At 38.5% G+C, this 15,836-nt stretch overlaps 1 protein-coding gene across 1 annotated transcript in view; it reads left to right on the top strand.

Moving 5' to 3' along the window:
* Nucleotides 1-15,836, top strand: part of SLC25A21 (solute carrier family 25 member 21) — a 500,058-nt gene that overhangs the window by 374,628 nt on the left and 109,594 nt on the right. The gene's annotated exons all lie outside the window — the stretch shown is intronic.

The following is a 15,836-nucleotide window of genomic DNA, read 5'->3' as shown; positions in this document are numbered from 1 at the left end:
TATAAACATTCGGGTGCACGTGCCCCTTTGGATCACTACGTTAGTATCTTTAGGGTAAATACCCAGTAGTGCAATTGCTGGGTCATAGGGCAGTTCTATTTTCAACATTTTGAGGAACCTCCATGCTGTTTTCCAGAGTGGCTGCACCAGCTTGCATTCCCACCAACAGTGTAGGAGGGTTCCCCTTTCTCCACATCCTCGCCAGCATCTGTCATTTCCTAACTTGTTTATTTTAGCCATTCTGACTGGTGTGAGGTGATATGCCATTGATATTTTTTTAAAGTTCTCATAACAGCAGCTACCTAAAGGTAATAGTTCTTTATTTTGATTCTTGACTATAGTGTCCAAATGTGTTCCTTATTTGCATTGTGGCTTATGAATATTCAGTCAAAACAGAACTATGTTAAAAATTGATGTGTCAGACTTGTTATCCTATCTACTAGATGATCAGATAAACAGAATTTTTTTTTTATATAAGCTAAAAGTGTCTTTGATGTATAGTTTTGGTTAAAGACTCTTTCTGGCACAGTTTTCCAAAGGATATTAGATTTGCTTTTTGAAGTTGCTTTCATAAGAGAATTGGTTGGAAATATTAAGTATGTAAAAAATGGTAACAGTAATAATTATAACTAGTATATACTTAGCCTCTACTGTGTGCTAGAAATTCTCCTTATGACTCTGTGGGGTAGGTTCTATTAGAATCCACTCCAGTTGGACAAATGAAGAAACCAAATGAAGACTCAGAGGAATTAGTCATTTTCACATATCTGATATATAATGGAACTGGGACTCAAATCCAGGTTTGTTTGACCTCAAAGCCCATCCTCCTCGCCTCTGTAGTTCACTACCTCTCTTGGAAGATTATTCTATGAATGTTATTCTACCAGTTGCTTATTTCAGCTAAACATATGTTATGGATTTGTTTCCATGACAATATATATATTTTTAATAATACCATAGTAATTTTTGTATCTACATGCTGCAGTCTATTAAATTAATCCTTTTGGCAGACCACTAGGTTGTTTGCAGGTTTTCACTATTACAAATGATGGTGCAATAAATATCCTTATACTATTTTTTCATATTTATGTGCATATAGATTTTTTTCTATAAAATAACTTGCTAGCTATGGACATACAGGATCAAATGATATGCACATCTTATAAATGTTAACCAACTATCTTCTGGAAAGTATCAGTTTTTGAGAGTTCTCATTCCTTCACACCCTCACAAACACTGGACATTATCAATCATTATTTGGTATAGCTGTCACCCATATGTGTCTCCTATTAATAATCTAAAAGGTGAAAAATAAAATTGTCTACAAGCATTCTTTTGATTATAACTGGGATTGAACATACTTTTGTAACCATAAGGTATCATTTCTTTCATGAATTTTTTTTTGTGCTCTTTGCCCGTTTTTCTTGGGTTAGATTTTTTAGATTTATAGGAGCTCAGTATATATTGTAGGTACTAATTTTTTAACTGTGACATAGATTAACAAATATTTTCCCACCTTGTCATTTATCTTAGAGCTGTAGTACCTTACACCTTTCAGAACCTTGTCATTTTTGAAGATTGTGGTTTGGTGATCAAATCTGTCTTTTCCTTTGTGATATCTGACCTTGTTGTACATTAAAAAGAAGGATATCTTTTAACCCCAAGATTATAAACATTTTCTACTGGTATGTTTTACATTTAAATCTTTAACCCATCTGAGAATTTTAATAATGCACCGTGTGGCATATAGGAATTAAATTTTATTTTCAAATGGTCAATCAGTTGTCCAAATACCACTTGTCAAAAAATCTCTTTTACTCCCTTATTGGCAATGCTAGCTTTTTGTATATTAAACTTCCACAAATAGATCATTGAAATTTTCTACTCTGTTTCTCCATTTCTTACTCTGTTTCATTGGTTTATCTATCTCTATGCCATATCGTACTGTTTTAAAACATTCACTTTTGGAGTATTTGGGTAATATATAAAAATATGCCCTGCAGTTGAAAACCTAAACCTGGTTGGCTCAGTGGGTTAAAGCCTCTGCCTTCAGCTCGGGTCATGGTCCCAGGGTCCTGGGATTGAGTCCTGCATTGGGCTCTCTGCTCAGTGGGGAGCCTGCTTCCCCCTCTCTCTCTGCCTGCTTCTCTGCCTGATTGTGATCTCTGTCAAATAAATAAATAAAATCTTAAAAAAAAAAAAAAGCCTAAACTTCTTTTCTTTCTTTCGTTTTTTAAAAAGACTTTATTTATTTATTTGAGAGAGAGAGCATGAGCAGGGGGAGGGGCAAAGGCAGAGGGAGAAGCAGGCTGCCCGCTAGCAGGGAGCCCTATGTGGGACTCAATTCCAGGATCCTGAGATAATGACCTGGCAGAAGGCAGACGCTTAACTGACTGAGCCACTCAGGCACCCAGAAAGCCTAAACTTCTTATTGTGGTACAGCACCCATCCTGCTATGGCCCTCCCTTCTTCTCCAGGCTCATTTGCCGTACACAGATCTATTCTAAGACCAACGGATCTGCTCACATTCTCATACCTTTGCGTATTGGTCGTTATCTTAGGTACGACGCCTTCATCATAACAGGAACAACCCCTTCATCCACACAGGAAACCACCTCTCCTCTTTCAAGGATGTCCTCACATTTCTCTCTCTCTCTCTGTCTCTCTGACCATCTTTTCTCTACCACAAGCTTTTTAAGCATTCTTACATGCTATGCAAAATATGGTGTGCATCTATCTCTCAATCTACTGTGGCTATTTTCTGTCTGTCTCCTCTCTCCCACCCCAAGAACATATTCTCCTAAGGGACGTTTTTCAGTTAGCTCTGTCTCTCCTGTGACTGTGTTTAGCACTGAGTAGAAATAGTAAGCGCACGTTAAATGAATGCAAGTCATCACATCAAAATCATAAAGAGGCAAAACGAAACAGAGATGATAATTCTTGTATTGACCACCCCCTCTGAAGTTATGATAATAATCATGATAATCGTAATTAAATATTTTCAGGTGGGTAATGACAAAGAATCAGCAAATTCTTGCTATTACTCTGATGATACGGTACCTAAATGCCATCCATTAAGGTTATACCTGCATCTATGACAACAGGGATCAAAATCATGCTCATTTTACCCAAAATATATATAAAGTTAGAGAAATCATAGTGCAGGGGCACCTGGGTGGCTCAGTGGGTTAAGCCGCTACCTTCGGCTCAGGTCATGATCTCGGGGTCCTGGGGTCAAGCCCCGCATCGGGCTCTCTGCTCAGTGGGGAGCCTGCTTCCCTCTCTCTCTCTCTCTCTCTCTCTCTGCCTGCCTCTCTGCCTACTTGTGATCTCTACCTGTCAAATAAATAAATAAATAAAATCTTTGGGAAAAAATAAAAACGAAATCGTAGTGCATTATATAGTCAATCGCAGTGTCCCTTTCCAGTAAAATGGTAGTAGCAGCATTGCCAAGTTCTGTACGCTGTAACAGATACCTCTGAATTGGATGTGGGAGTTCCTTAGCCAGGCTCTTTATTTCATGTGTGTTAGGAAGAATTTGATGTTTCTGCTTTGATATCAAGTAATACAACAAACATACAGCATGGGTGGTCCTTGCTTAGTAAAACTGGCCTTTTCCTAGACTGTATGTATAATTGCTTCTAGAGAAAATTGACTTTCTTTCTGTAATGCCTTTTGATCTGGACATGTTATTAGCCCAAAGCTGGAGAGCTCTAGTCTCAGAGATGGAAGTACTTGTAAAAATACAAAAGAAAAATCTCCCATTATTTTTGATTCAGAGCAAGAATATTTAAAAAAAAATGTTAAAAATTCCATAGTGTTAAGAAGAAAAAAGAAAAGGAATCCTTTTAGCACATGTTGTGTTAATTTTTTTTTCCTAGTGAAAGTAGTTCCTTTTGATTTTCTTATTTAGCTTTTAGAGTACCCTCTGCTTTCAAAGATATTTTTCTCACTCAGGTGCATCCAGGCCAGTCTGGTCTGCGGCAGCAGGAACACAGTGCAAGTCAGTTTGACTCTTAGCATAGTTAAGACAATTCATCTCTCCTGGTTTTTCCTATATCCCCCAAGCTAAAGGTTTTGAAAGCTATTTCTTTTCTGTTGTTTAAGAACATTAAAGTCCGATCATACTCTTAACGTCCGCACAGTCTCCCATTCCCTCCCTGCTGTAAGAAAGTGAAGGGTGCTCCTCACCATTCTCAGAAATGCAATTCCCCACTTCTCTGCCCAGAATTCATGTTTACAAGAGACATTGACTCAAATACATGGGTCCAAGTTTCTTAACTACTTTTAAGATTCTTTTAAGAAGCAAAAGCATAAAAAAATTTTTTTTCAAAGAAAAAAGAAGCAAAAGCATCAATATATTTTACTTAATGAAAGACAACTTTACCCCCCCACCCCTCCCCCAAAAAAGGTCTCCTAAATGCTTAGCAAGGATTTCTATTATATGGAATCTTCATACTTAGTTAACTTTTACCAAAGAGGCCATCGTTGTTTTGTCTAATGGAGAAGAGAGAACTCAGAGGCAAAGTATTTGTCACTGTTAAGAGTCCTCCATTGTCACCATGATTTTTTCATCTTATTCTGATCTAGCAAAAATAAACCCATAGGTCCATCTACTGAAACAGTGAGCCCAGAAGACATATTTAGCCCAGCTGATCAGACGCCTTTAAAACCAATTAGTTTCATTTTGTAAACTCTCCCGTCAAGTAGCAGCTGCTATCTCCACTTACCCTGCGTTTCTGCATCGCATCTTCCTTCCTCCTGCTTCAGAGTATCTCCTGAAAGTTTTTCTAGTCTCTTTTGTACCTGTTGCTCTAAAGAGAGTGATGGAGATGGGCACAGATGGGTGAGGGGGTTGTAAATGATGCTAATGTATAACCAAGGCTGCCTGTCCCCTCACTCTCCCGACACTGAAAGCACCTAGTGACCATCCTTGCTGAAACAAAGAGGAAAAAGAATAAAACAGAACTTAAGATATTCTAGTGACATAGGTAAAGAAAGATGTAAAACTATTTTTTTTTTAGTGTAATAAGCATGATGCTGGGGACCTTTTCATACATTATTTCCAACATAACACTATTCTCAGTACAACATAACATTATGTGTCTATTTTGTATGAGGAAATGGAAGATCAGAGAAGTTAAATCACTTGCCCAAAGTCACACGGGTACTAGTGGCATATCATGGTTTTCCTCTTATATTATATCACCTTTTACTAAACACCAAATTTTGTTATATATTAAATGAAAAGAAGACAACGTGAGAGTAGTGACTGCAAGCCCCTAATTTTTGACTATTCTAAAACTTGCGGTATTCCTACCCTCAATCACATAGCAATTTAAAGCAGCTTTCATCTCTTCCAGCAAATAAAATATGAAAGTCCTGGGAGACCATATATGTTCAGTTAACCCAAATCTTGTCAACTCCAAGACAGCACCCCAAACCTCAGAGAAGTCAAGACCCTTAATCTGGTGATTGTCCCATCCTTTACAGAGGGCTCCATATCTCTGATAAGTTCATGATTTTCCATCAGTCTGCTCTCGTTTTGCATGTTTCTCAGTTTTCTTAGGAGAAAAATTCATGGGCATTGGTTTGCCCAAGGCAAATAACTCGGAAACAACTAGGTCGGATGAGACTTAGTCTCAAATGAGAAACATGTTGATTGCTGGTGCCTTCAGAAATATGGTATTCTTCAGAAAGTATTACTGTAGAAAATATGTGGTTGCATTTGGGGGGTATTTGAACTGTGTTTTTTGTTTCACGATTTGTTTTCTGTAACCACTGATGCTGCCCCAAGTATCATCTTACAATCAGACCACTTGGTGATTATAATATTTTCTAGTTAAATGACATTTAAGGCCTCGTTTTATGAGCTCCAGCATAATTGGCTAATTTGGTAAACTCCAGATGTGTGAGATAATATGCCACTCGTTTAAGTGCCTTTCAGACGGCATAAATGGCACAGCCCCAGGAGGTATAATCACTCCCTCTTGTTTTCATTAAGAAGGGGAATGAGTGGCTTGTGACACAAACAAAGGAAACGGGACGTCTACAACTGAAAATCAACAACAACCTGGTAAGATTTGGTCATTTTCTTTTTACAGGTGGACCGACTCCAAGATCCTTGGCTTAATTTGGTCTCTTAGTGGGTCCACTTTTTTAAAACATGGTTTACCTAATGTAACCTGGCCAGGCGATTCGAAAGCACCCTTGCCCCTAAAAAGAAAGACTTTTGCCCCTAAAGAAGACCCCCTGGGCGGCCTCTGGAAAGCCCCTCACTTTCACGTAGAAGCACTGGACTTGAAGAGACAGTGGAGATGCTGACTTGTCCCAGGAATGGCGCTTCCTTGAGCAGTCAGCTTCCTCTCCACCTAAGCCAGGTTCCAACTTCACAAGGCCCCATACTTGCTGCTGCTTTTTCTCTCTCCTCTCTTCCCCACTTTTCATCCAACAGAACCCCACTCATCTACCCAGTATTGCCAAGCTGGAGCGTAGTGGATGGTTCTCAGCACCACTGTTCCCTGCATCCTGGGGCTGGTCCCTCTTATCTGATATATAGACCCAGCGGAGTTCACATACAACTGAGCGGTGGGTCCCTGTGTACTCACTGCTACTTAACCAGCACAGAGTTTTTGCCCAGACAGATGATTATGGACTGTATCCCAGGCCCCAAAGCAGATAATTTGCAGTGCAAATCAGCTTATGTAAATCACTGGGTATTGATTAGGTTTGCAAGCCTGGGGGACCCAAGTGAATCCATTCTTTGGTGGGTGCCAGATGTCCCTTGTGCCTTCTATGTGAGTGTCCTGGTACCTTGAGTGTCTTCTCTCTCCTCCTTTTTGTTTTATCAAAGAGGCCCCTCCTGATACCTGCTGGACCTGCCTTGAGTGCCTCCTTGTTTGGGATTGCTTTCAACTTTATTGAGATATAACATTGTGAAGGTTTAGGTGTACTATGTGATGATTTGATACACATATATATTCAAACTGATTACCACCAGAAGTTTAGTGAACGCATCCATCACCTCACAGAATTACCGTGTGTGTGTGTGTGTGTGTGTGTGTGTGTGTGTGTGTGTTAGGAACACTCATGATCTGCTCTCTTGGCAGCTCTCAAATATCCAGGGCAGTTTGAGGAACTATGGCTACCGTGCTCTGCATTAGATCCCTTCTCCCTTGCTTTCCTGCAGTGGTAAGGAGGAACGCAAACCACCCCAGCTGCTCTTGCTCCCACACTACGGAGCTCTACCCTGGCCTGCCTGGGCTTCTTCATGATGGCACGACAAATGTCTTCCATTTAGGTGGGGGAGAGAAAAAGAATAAGGAAATAGGTAACACAAATTTGGAGAATAAACTCTAGGAAATCCTTCCAGCAGGTCTTACACATGGTGGGCCCGGGTCCAGATGATGGCATCCCATAAACTGAGCCATTTTCTTCTTCCAAATCTTCTTCTGTTTTGCAAAGAGGAAAAAAAAAAAAAAAGATGATCTCAATCCAGGCATGGATATATGGTTATTATTCCTGAATGATCTGTGTTCCTTTTAAAAGTGGCTTACCAATGCCTGAGTATAATATACTCATAAAATTTTAGACATGAAATGTATGTAATTAAGCTTTTCTTTTATTTTTTTTAAAGATTTTATTTATTTATTTATTTGAGAAAGACAGTGAGAGAGAACATGAGCGAGGAGAAGGTCAGAGAGAGAAGCAGACCCCCCCATGAAGCTGGGCGCCTGATGCGGAACTTGATCCCGGGACTCCAGGATCATGACCTGAGCTGAAGGTAGTCGTCCAACCAACTGAGCCATCCATAGGTGCCCCTGTAATTAAGCTTTTCACAGAAAGTATGCGGCTAAGCACTTTAAACTCTGATTATTTAGCAATTCAAGGTGGAAAATGAAAGAATGTAGGGTAAGGAGAAAATACTAAAGAAGAATTTTTTGTTTTTTAAAGCAGATAGTTGAACCATTGGCACATTATTTGGCATTCCTGTTTTACCAGATTATTCCATACCGCTGCAAAGGCAAATAGCTGCTGGTTTAAGCTGTATCGAGTTGTAAAGTGGTCTTTACTATCAGGGAGAGGATAATGAATTTCCTGAGTGCTCAGATAGCAGCATCCTTATGTTTCCAGTGTCCCAGAGCCCTGTCAGAGGTCTTTTGTTCTGCCCACAGAGTGACCTTTAAAATGGTTTCAGCTCCTAGATTTCCCTCCTGTCATCACCATAGATTGCTAGCTGACAGTCACACTCTGACTCCCCCAGCCTCTCACTAACAAGACTTTCTGACTTACTGACTGGCCTTTGGCAAGGATTTAAGTGTTGCCAAAGAATAAGTGAAAACGTTTGCAGTGATGTCAGCTCGTCAGCAAGGCCTGATTAAGAGACCAAACACAGCTTCTCCCAGCACGCAGTGCTGACAAGAAGCAAAGGAGGACCAGTTGTTTGGGGGGAAGTAGTTGTCTTTAGGGAACGTTAGTGTCTCAATTCAGAGCCCAAGGAGATATTCCCCATGTTTTATAGAGTGTTAATGGGAGTTGAGGGGATTCTATGGTCAATGGGAGATGTCCACTTGGAAATATTTTCAAGCCTTTATTTTTAACTAACTCTGGATTTCTGATGAACTAGATGCAGTCACCTTGGGGAAGAAAAATGTCTTTCCCAAAACCCTAGTCCTTTTTCTAGTGGTTGTTAAACCAAATGTTTTCAGATGAAAATGAAAAAGACAAGAAAATCTCCTAAAAACTCTTCTACTTTTGTCTGATTCTCTTATTGTAGAAAATAAGTTAAGGGCGCCTGGGTGGCTCAGTGGGTTAAGCATCCCATTCAATTTCAGCTCAGGTCATGATCTCAGCCCCATGTGGGGCTCCACGCTGGGTGTGGAGCCTGCTTAAAACTCTGTCTCTGGGGACACCTGGGTGGCTCAGTTGGTTAAGCAGCTGCCTTCGGCTCAGGTCATGATCCCAGCTTCCTGGGATCGAGTCCCACATCGGGCTCCTTGCTCCGCGGGGAGTCTGCTTCTCCCTCTGACTCTGCCTTCCACTCTGTCTGCCTGTGCTCGCTCTCGCTCTCCCTCTGAAAAATAAATAAATAAATAAATAAATAAATAATTCTGTCTCTGCCCTTCCCTCCCACCATGGTTTATGCACCCACTCTCTCTGTGTCTGTCTTTTTAAAAAAAGAAAGAAAGAAAGAAAGAAAGAGAAAAAGAAAAGAAAGAAAAATAAATTAGGTATGATTTAACATAAGTTAAAGAACTAAATTTTTATTGGGAGGGGTGTTTTGCAGAGTGAGAGAGTCCCAAGTAGACCATGCTGAGCACAGAGTCAGACCCAGGGCTTGATCTTGCAACCCTGAGATCATGAACTGAACTGAAACCAAGAGTCAGGCACCTAACCAACTGTGCCATCCAGGTGCCCCAGGAGATAATATTTCATCATTGTCATTGATTTCAGCCAGCGTCTCTGATTTCATGGAATTCCATCTTTCTGTCTTCTGTCGGAACATCTTCTATTCCTGGCCATATACAGATTTGATCTCATTTTATTTTCCTTGGAAAGAAAAGGTCATATGGATTGTTAATATTCTAGAAAACTGTTATGAAGATAAAAGCATTGACAAAACCCATCCGTCCATACATGCACATATACATGTATTTAAACTAAATTGAATTGCTTATAGTTTAAATTGCTACATTTTCTAAGTCCCATGAGTCAGATACTACCAGAGAATCTGACCGTTAATTATGATTAAGTTTCTACTCAGCTCCCACTTGGAAATCTGTTTCATCATCCAATTACAATGCTCTTGTCACTAGTTCATGAATTTTTGTCTATAGTCTCATGACTTTAGCTTCACCTTTCCTCCAGGTATTTCAGGTGGTTTGAAAGTGGAGGAAAGGAAAAGGTTCGGACACACTTGTTATAACAGTGATTGTATTCAAAACCATTGGTACCATTTGACCCTTTACTGTTGGTAAAGTGTGTCCACATGTCTTACCTCACTTGCTGCTCACAGGGACCCTGGCAGTAAGGTTGGCAGTGTGGGGAGTATGATCTCCAGTTTTCTGGTCAGGAAACTGATAAGAATGTTAAGGCACTTGCCCAGCATCCCACAGCCGGTGTTTGTTGGGGTGAATGTTTATCCGAGGTCTTCTGCATCCTGTATCATGCTCCCTGCTCTGTCAATAACTTCATAGTGGCATTAGTAATAATAGAAGCAACCCTCAGATTTACACTGTTCCCAGTAAGTGTTTAAAGCACATCCTATATGCCTTCTCACTTGGCTGAACAGCATCTGGAGGAGGTGGGAGGCAGAGAGAGGTAACATCTGGTATAGTTGATTACATTCTGCAAACCAGCAAACTTCAGCAGGGACAGGGGGGTTTGTGAGAGTCAGAATAATAGATGGGTTCCTGAGATTAGCACTCGAAGAAGACAAAGGTGCACTTTTTCTTAAAATGACATCTTGGACAAATGAAGTTGGGCTAAAAATGTATGGCGAAGTATGGCACCATCCTTCCATGAGACCAAGATAGAGGTCCATAATCCTTTGGGCATAGCCCTGTTCAAAAGAAGTTAAGGATGCAGTTTTAGGTTAAGACTTGCTGAATGAACTTATTTATTTGACCTGTCAGTGCCTTTGCCTAACTCAACTTGAATATTGAGTAAGAACCAGGAAAACCTCATGAAATGTGAGATAAGGCATTTAACCAAAGTTTATTGGATTAATTGTCAGATGGGGTGAAAATCATCATATGACTGTAATAAATGTTAAACTATGTGGTCATCAAAATCTAAATGAGATGGCAGCCATATTCAGTGGCCTTGTTCTCCTGCTGATAAACACTGTTTGTAAATGTCTTTGGCCACAGAGAATTTACAGGAAAACAACACCCTGGGTACCAGGAATTCGAATGTAGACCCAGTCTTAGTGGTAACAAAATAGACTAAGTTTGAGATGAGTTTTGGAAACTATCAAAGAGAATTTGTAAGTTTGTGTTAGATGAATGAGTTCTTTGATTTTGTTACAGAAAGCTTTAACTAAATCAGAAGAATCAAGAACCAAAATGAGACAAAGGACATGCTCTGGTGTCATTACCATTTTGTATTCTAACAGTTTTCGGTGAACAGGTCAACATGCATTTCAAAATTCAAATAATAAAATTTCCAGAAATTGGCACTATTTATTAAGGAACTAAAATCAAAAGAATATTGCAATGTAATCCATTAAGCAATGGATCAAGGACATAGCAATTACTAGAGATCTGGCTTCATGTGTAAAGACTTATCTGTGTTAGATTACAAAGATGTTTCTTGACCACTTGTTCACTCCCTAATCCCCATGGTCTGCCTTCTGTCTACACCATGTATTTACAAATTGCTGTCTCAGAAGTCACCACAGGGCTCCTATCCTTTTCCATGGGATCTGAGATACTGGGGATTATAAGATGTGCTATTATTTTATGTACCATTAGAAAGAGGAAATGCTGACAACTGAACTCCTTGGAGTGATTCAATAATGGATACTGGTGTTGAGTGAGGAGAAATTTTGAATGACTTTCTAGTCTTCTGTGTGAATGACTGCTGATAGCCAAATTATGTCACCTACACATTCATAAAAATCTTTGATAATTTCCTATTGACCCATGTTGTAGGGTGCCGCTAAGATGGCCCTGATGATCCCTGCCCCCTTGGATTTATGTCCTTGTATAATCCCCTTCTTTTAAGCATAGACTAAGCTTATTTTTTTTATTATGTTATGTTAGTCACCATAAAGTATATCATTAGTTTTTGAAGTAGTGTTCCATGATTCATCATTTGCGTATAACACCCAGTGCTCATTACAACATATGCCCTCCTTAATAACTATTACTGGGTTACCCCATCCCCCTCACCCCACCCCCTGAAACCCTCAGATTGTTTCCCAGAGTCCATAGTCTCTTATGGTTCTAAGCTAGGCTTATTGACTCTCTTCCAATGAAGAGAATATGGCAGAAGTGATGAGGTGTAACCTTTGACATTTGTATATAAAAAAACTGACTTCCATCTTGGTAGACCCTTCCTATTCTTCTTGCTCTTTTGGTTTCTTGGAATTTTATTCCTTTTAAGTAAGCTCCCCTACAGAGGAGCCCAAGTGGCAAGGAAGTTAAGGTAGCTCTGATTATTTATATATATATATATATATATATATATATATGTGCATATATAATATTAAAATATAAATTATATGTATAAAAACAAATATATATTATATACCTAAATATAAATATTTTATAATATTTTATATTATATTAAATTTTATTTATATATATATAGGTGATATATATATATCTCCAATGAGAAATTGAGAGCCTCTGTTTAACAACCCAGAACTGAATCCTACCAACAACCACCTAAGTGTGCCAGATAAGACCACAGGCCCAGCTGAGTGTTTGACTGCAATCCAATGAGACCTTGAGTCAGGAACACATACTAACCTATGCCCAGGTGCTTGACCCATGGAAATTGTAATTAAAAATACACAAAAACACATCTGAGACTCTTGACATGGTATTTATCTGGAGCGCTCCTTATCTGCTTTTTGAATCTTTCAAGCTTTGTCTTACTTAGAGTCATCACATACATGTTATGGTGAAGCCCTTCTGGACCAATTTTAACTCCTGAAACCATTTTTCTGTGCTTTTTATCATGCATATTCATCAGCCCAGGATGGCATTTTTTTTTTCCTTTTGCCCAGCTCTGTTAATTCTGATCATCCATAAATAACCAATTTTCATGCTACCTTCTCTTTAGGGCCTCCTCTCATTACCCGAAATGGAAATAATTTTCTCTATCTGTTCTCTTATGGAATCGTCTTCCTCCATAACAACATTTCTCTTCAAAGAGACCTGGCTTAGAATCCAACATATAAATTTGGAGACCTTGGGCAAATAACTTAATGTCATTATACTTCAGTTTCTTTATTTGTTACATGGGCTAGTAGTATATACAGTACTGTGTTGCTAACATTTAGTATAATAGATGGTGTATAAGTATGCACATAATACTGGTTCGATTATTATTACTTTATATTATAACTCATTATTTGTAACTATTCACCATTATTTAAATGTGTGGAGCTCTGATAAAATCTCTTTGGGGCTTCTAAAGTGTATCACACAGTTCTTTGTATATAATCATCATCCAAGTTATGTTTTTTGAATTTCATTGAATGATGACTAGTTTCACATTTCAAGCTATTCTGGCCACATTAGTATAGAAAAAAAATATAGTCAAATCTAAACAAATCTAAATCTAAATAAATACCAAGACAAATTTATGATTTTGATGATATCATTAAGACAAAAATTCTAAAGATGATAGTTTGCCTCTATCCCCTGAAGAGTAACATCTTCATAACAATCTCACAAGATAGTAGAATATTTTTAAGGGCCACGAAGGTGTCTGAAGGCAGTGAGTTGGCTTTTGACATTGAGTTTTTAGATTCAGGGGACTCACCATTGACAAGTGTTGTCAGGTGGTACTGAGAGGTTTAGACAGGGAAACTGAAAGGACTGGTGAAGGCCCAAGGGAAGACAATCTACCCCCGTTGCTTAGAAAATGTTCTATCTTCACTACTGTACTTATGACACTTGCCTGCCTGGGGTTTAATAAGCACAGGGACCCAGAAAAGTATAAATAAAAACTAAATATTCTGGTCAGTAAAAAGGTGAATTAAAGTAAAAGCAAGCAAATGTTTAAAACATAATCAGACGTAAATGAAGAGTTAGAATCTTAAAAGACTCTATTAACAAACCTTTGGTTCTAGCAATCAGAGTAGCTTGTATCAGAACAACTGTCCTGCTGAAAGCAGCTATAAACATCGGACAAAATACACAAAACTACTTTTGAAGGCATTAGAGAGTCATCAAAGGAGGCAGAACTTGCAAAGAGCTACAAGACCTGAGGGAAGGAAGCCTACTTCAGTGAGCTGTATATTTATCTAGGCTTTTTCCATACTTTGCTAAGTCTTCTGGGATAGGTTGGGAGAGGGAGTTCAGACCAAGTCTTAGTTGAGGAGAGGAGTGGAAGATTGGCTTGCAGACCAACATCTGCCTGGGACATGAGAAGCAAAAGTTCCCAAAGAAGAGGGAAACTAGAGAGAAGTGAACTTTGGGTTCATATATAGTTTCCCCTTGATGCATTTGCCAACTCCTAAGCTACATGTGAACAGGAAAAAAACTCCCACAAACCCAGCAAAAAGCAGAACAAAACCAAACCCCAGAAGCTGAGAGGCTATAGAGAGGAACAGAAAGTTCAGCAGTCCGATGATGCTGGGGAGACAAGCTGGTTAGACTTCAAACCCAGCCAGGTAGAGGTGTTCTGGTTAACACAACAGGTTTTCATTTGACACTCAGAATGACCACATCCGAGAGGAATAATTTGCCCTAGGAATGAGGGCAAAATATAAACACATTGTTTCTAACAAAGCCTAAGTCCAACCTTCAGCAAGATAAAAGTTTTCTTCCATATTCCATCTCTTTGTTAGGAGAATATTTATTCCTCTGTGGGGGGAAAATACTATCATCCAGAGGATCTTTGAATTGTTTTATGCACAATTCCCTACATTCAGTTAAAAAAATCACAGGGTCTTAGGAAAGAAAAGACAAAAGAACCAAATATTAAGGCAAACAAAAACAATAAGTGACTCAAATTTGGGGATTATCAGATGGTGATTTTTAAATTTACTTAATTTTTATTTTTGTAACATAACATAAAATCTACCATTTTAACCACGTTTAAGTATACAATTCTGTGACATTAAGTACTTTCATGTTGTGAAATCATCACCGCTATCCATCTCCAAAATGTTTTCAGCTTCCCAAATTAAACTCTGTTCTCACTAAACAGTAACTCCCTATTATTTCTTCTGTGCTCCCCAGCCCCTGAAAGCCATTATTCTACTTATCTGTGTCTCTGAATTTGACTGCTCTAGGTACTTTGTACAGGGGAAACACTCCTGTCTTTTTGTGGTTGGCTTATTTCACTTAGTATAATGTTTGCAGGTTTCATCCGTGCTGTTGTGTGTGTCCGAATTTCTTCCCTTGTTAAGACTGACTAATATTCTGTCATATGTGTATACCATATTGTGTTTATCCATCATATGTCGGTCGACAGTTGGGTTGTTTTCACACTTTGGCTCTTGTGAACAGTGTTACTATGAGCTTGGGTGTACAAATATTTCTTCAAATCCCTGCTTTCAACTTTTTTGAGTATATAGGCAGAAATGAAATTTCTGGATCATATATAATTCTGTTTGATGGATAAGAACTTTTAAAAAATGTTTTAAAAAGAACTTTTTAAAAAAGTACATAAATATGCCCAAAACAGTAAAAGATGGGGAATTTCACTAGAGGTATGAATCTTTCAGTTTTTAAAGACTTAAATGGAAATCTTGAAAAATACTATAACTAAAAATAAGAATTCAGTCAGTGGATTTTTTTTGTCAGCATGTAACTTGTTATTTGTCTTATAAATATTTAAATATGATGGAACATGTTTTGCCCAACTACGTTGTGGTAGGTACTCCATATTGTAATTCACTGACTGAATAAGTACAAAAAATAATAATAATAAAAAAAATTTTTGCTGAGAGAAATCATAAAATTTTTTTAAAATTCACTTTTAGCAATTAAAATAATCATAATTTGCCAGGGGCCAGATGCTTTGCTAAGTGCTTTACATATACAAACTCCATGTATTCTCACAACAACCTATGTGGGAGGAGCCATCATTCTTCCCATTTTATTGATGCATCAATCAAGGCCAAAACATTTATGTAACTTGTCTAATGTTTC

Source organism: Mustela nigripes, chromosome 13 (assembly GCF_022355385.1).
Source record: "Mustela nigripes isolate SB6536 chromosome 13, MUSNIG.SB6536, whole genome shotgun sequence".
Lineage (NCBI taxonomy): Eukaryota > Metazoa > Chordata > Mammalia > Carnivora > Mustelidae > Mustela > Mustela nigripes.
Note: the sequence above shows the minus strand (reverse complement) of the source record. Positions and strands in the feature narration are given on the sequence as shown.